This window comes from Sinocyclocheilus grahami, unplaced genomic scaffold, assembly GCF_001515645.1.
Source record: "Sinocyclocheilus grahami isolate Dianchi unplaced genomic scaffold, SAMN03320097.WGS_v1.1 scaffold1186.1, whole genome shotgun sequence".
NCBI classification, from domain to species: Eukaryota; Metazoa; Chordata; class Actinopteri; order Cypriniformes; family Cyprinidae; genus Sinocyclocheilus; species Sinocyclocheilus grahami.
Window position 1 is genome coordinate 430,084 of NW_015506365.1, and position 4,078 is coordinate 434,161.

The 4,078-nt window shown below is 33.7% G+C and overlaps 1 protein-coding gene across 1 annotated transcript in view; it reads left to right on the forward strand.

Moving 5' to 3' along the window:
• The window catches only part of LOC107567743 (seizure 6-like protein), a 50,792-nt gene that overhangs the window by 36,594 nt on the left and 10,120 nt on the right, over positions 1–4,078 (forward strand). The gene's annotated exons all lie outside the window — the stretch shown is intronic.

The following is a 4,078-nucleotide window of genomic DNA, read 5'->3' on the forward strand; positions in this document are numbered from 1 at the left end:
ATATATATATATATATATATATATATATATATATATATATATATATATATATATGTATGTATATATGGGTAAATATAGATAATTAGATTTATACAATTATATATTGTATGTATATTGTATTAAATAATTATAATAATTATAATATTCCTGATGTGTATGTAATTTATGCTTTACGTGTGTGTGTGTGTGTGTGTGTGTGTGTGTGTGTGTGTGTGTGTGTGTGTGTGCGTATGTGCACATACGCACACACATACATACAAACATAAATGTGACCCTGGACCACAAAACCAGTCATAAGGGTCTATGTTTTGAAATTGAGATTTATACATCATCATAAAGCTGAATAAATAAGCTTTCCATTGATGTATGGTTTTTTAGGATAGGACAATATTCGGCTGAGAGTACAAAAAAAAAATCTAAATATTGAGAAAATCGCCTTTAAAGTTGTCCAAATGAAGTTCTTAGCAATGCATATTACTAATCAAAAGTTTTGATATATTTAAAGCTGCAGTCCGTAGGTTTTGCCTCTTTGTCGCCATCTCTGTTTGAAAACCTGCAATTGCAGCTGTGTGCGGAATTATCTTCCTTTTGTGGGTTGTGAGTGGGCGCGGCTCCAGCGCGAATGAATCTAATGTTCTGAAGAGTGTGTGTGGCAGTCAGTCACCGCACCGTTGTGGATATTTACTGTACTTCAGAATCACAGATTCTAGTCTACGTCTTGGAATATATGACCCAAATAAGATGAACAAGTAAGTAACAAGTCTGCCATGTTTGTTCTGACCAACTGAGGAAAAAAGCATTACCATAAATGGTGCTACCAATGGTGATTTAATCTAAAGATCGGTTAGCTCATATCGCATCAAACCGTGCAAATTATTATTATTGTTATACTTTATTCTCAAATTGTTAATGTTAACAACATCAGCATTGCGTGACTATGAGTATAGTGTGTATAAGCGAGTAGATTTCAATTTCTGTACAGTCTAATCTCTAATTGTCATACCACTTGAATTTCATATTAAGAAATTCTTTTAACCTAAAAAGCAAATTATGCTCCCTTCGAACTGGTTTTCTTTAAAATACAAATCTTTGTAATCCCAGGCTATCTGTAATCAGAAGCACATTTAAAACTGGAATATAATTTAATTTCATTCACATGTTTCATAAACACATAATCCTTTCTAGATTACAATCCGCCATCAAAATGATACATTTAATTATTCTGGCTGCTGTGAGAAAAGGCTATAAACGATCGGCCACCTGCAGGATCCTCACATGCGATAGCCTAGTAGCCGGGACATCTTCTTTATGTTTAGAGACGTGACGTAATGACGCAGCGGCATGCTTGAATTTCCCGCAAAAAACTACCTGTACCACTCAAATTAGAAAACATTATTATAAGCTAATCGTAACGAATAAAAAACTAATAGCTGATTCAGAAGCGCCAGATTGTCATAGCAAAGTCAGAATTACCTCCTCTTCTAGGTTCACGAAACGGTCGTCCATAAAATGCATTGCTGTTCTGTTGTAAGTAATCTTAAAGATTCCTAAATGCATCTATTTTCGGAAGGCCAAATAAAGTGCTTTTGCTTTTGCCTAGAAACACACAGCGTCTCCCTGACATGCTGCTTCAACACTAACTGCGGTTACTGAAACCACGCCTTCTTTCTTTGCGTGCACATTTGTTCGGCATTATGCTAATATTTCCACATAGTAAGGTAGATATGTGGGGGCGTGTTAGAACGAGCCGTTTTAGGGGGGCGTGGCAGAGTCTTAACTTTGATAAAGAATATCTCTTTGGTTTTGAGACTTTAGTCTTCGCAACTTCAGGGATCTTATCTATGCACAATCAGCTTGTAACACTCCAAAGAGAAAGGAAAACTTGAAATCACATCATATGACCCCTTTAAGGTAGGAAATTTACAAAATATCATGAAAGAAAATCGCTAATTTTGACCCATACAATGTATTGTTGACTATTGCGACAAATATACCCGTGCTACTTATGATTGGTTTTGTGGTCCAGGATCACATATCATTATTAGAAATATAACTATATTTATTGTAATTATATACCCAATATTTCATTTCATATTGTAATTAACAAATAAAACAATAAAATTTACAATAAACAATAAAATAAAAAATGTGACAGAATAATCAATGTGTCTATATATATATATATTGTTATACTTTATACTTCCGATTCTGGAATCCAGAATCGGATACTTAAGGTCAGGAATCGGATACTTCGATTCCTATGCGTTTTTTTTTTTTTTTCTTCATCTGTGAGGACTGGACCTAGCGATCTGCCAGGACCTTGCTCACTAATCTACCGCCCCAAAGTTTGGCTACATTTGCAATCAGAAGCCAAAAAACTAAGTATAATATCAGTGATAGCTAAACTGTTGCAAGAGAGGTGTCACCGCCAACATGATTCAAACACCAACGTGATTCTATTCATTAATCACAATGATTCATCTGTTTCATCCCTCACCCTTTGACATGTGATCAATGTTGTGATCACTTGGTTCGTCCGTGCAGCATACGATCACATCAGTGTGATTTGAACATTTAAATTTGCGTTCGCGCTGCCATTGACCTAAAGAGAGCAGCTGTCATCTGTCATGAATGAAACAGCTTCACAGTCTTTTCAGCCACACAGTATTATTATTTCTGTGTTACAAACATTCAAATCACAGAAGTACTGGGATAAAAGTTTATAGTTCAGATATAAACTGTGTGTACGATGTGTATGGTAGCGATTAAAATAGAATAAATCACCTTTTGAAAATAATTTGACACTTCAAATGAAGATTTGTCTATTAAATTGTTACGCCAGCCCAGTAGGTGGCGAAAAGGGGCTGTTAAAATGTTTTTGTCTTTGAATCACAAGAGATTCGTTCAAGAATGCGGATTCATCCAGTAATGAAACAAGTACATCTTGAGTGAGTCATTCAATCATTAATTCATAAATTACATGTGATTTTGTTTAGTTGTCTAATGTTTTTTCTTCAGAATCATGAGAGAACCACAACTTCCACTGGGGGAAAAAAATTAATTTATTAAAAATTAAAACTAAATGTATCCAGAATCATGCAGTTCTATTTTGCACACAAACAGCTCTTAAAGTGTCCAGTTTTATGTAGCCTGTTGATTTTTGTTCATGGTATTCAGCTCCAATAAATGGTTTGCAAAAAAAAGAGACACAGGATAAATGTTTGATATCATTATTTAATCACATTGGAATCGAAACTGGGAATCGAAAAGAATCGGAATCGATAAGCAGAATCGGAATTGGAATCGGAATTGATCAAATTCAAACGATACCCAACCCTACTCTATATATAATGTACACTATTTTTAATAATTATTATGAAGTAAATTATAATAATAATAATAATAAGAAGAAGAAATTAAAAATGTACAGAAGCCTGTCTGTGTATATACTTTTATTATATATATATAATCTTTTATTATACTATAATTTAATAAAATATTAAAATAAAATAATATTATAGTTATTTATTGTAATAAATATACCCAGTATTTCATTTAAATTGAATATTTATGTAGTAAATAATGATATTTAACATTATATTGGATAAGTAATTAAAACAAATATATTGATAAAAAATGACTGTGATGAGTGGGGGCGGGGCCGAGAGCCGTGGGAACGGAGCGAGGCCGGTGGAGTAAGTGATAATGCACGACACCTGCACCACTCACCGGTCTCGAGTCCCACGGAGGAGCTCCGGAAGGATAAAAGGAGGAGTGACGACAGTGAAGGACGAGAGAGGACCAGGCCTGGACTTTATTTTGTGTTTATTTTATTATTAAAGTTTTCACTTTAACGTTCACTGGTTCCCGCCTCCTCCTTCCCGATCTACGAACTTTGTTACAATGACAGATAAATGTCATATATATATATATATATATATATATATAAAATATTAGTGCTGTCAAATGATTAATCGTGATTAATCGTTTCCGAAAATGTATGTGTGTGTACTGTGTATTTTTATTATGTATATATAAATACAAACACATGCATGTATATATTTAAGAAAAATATGTA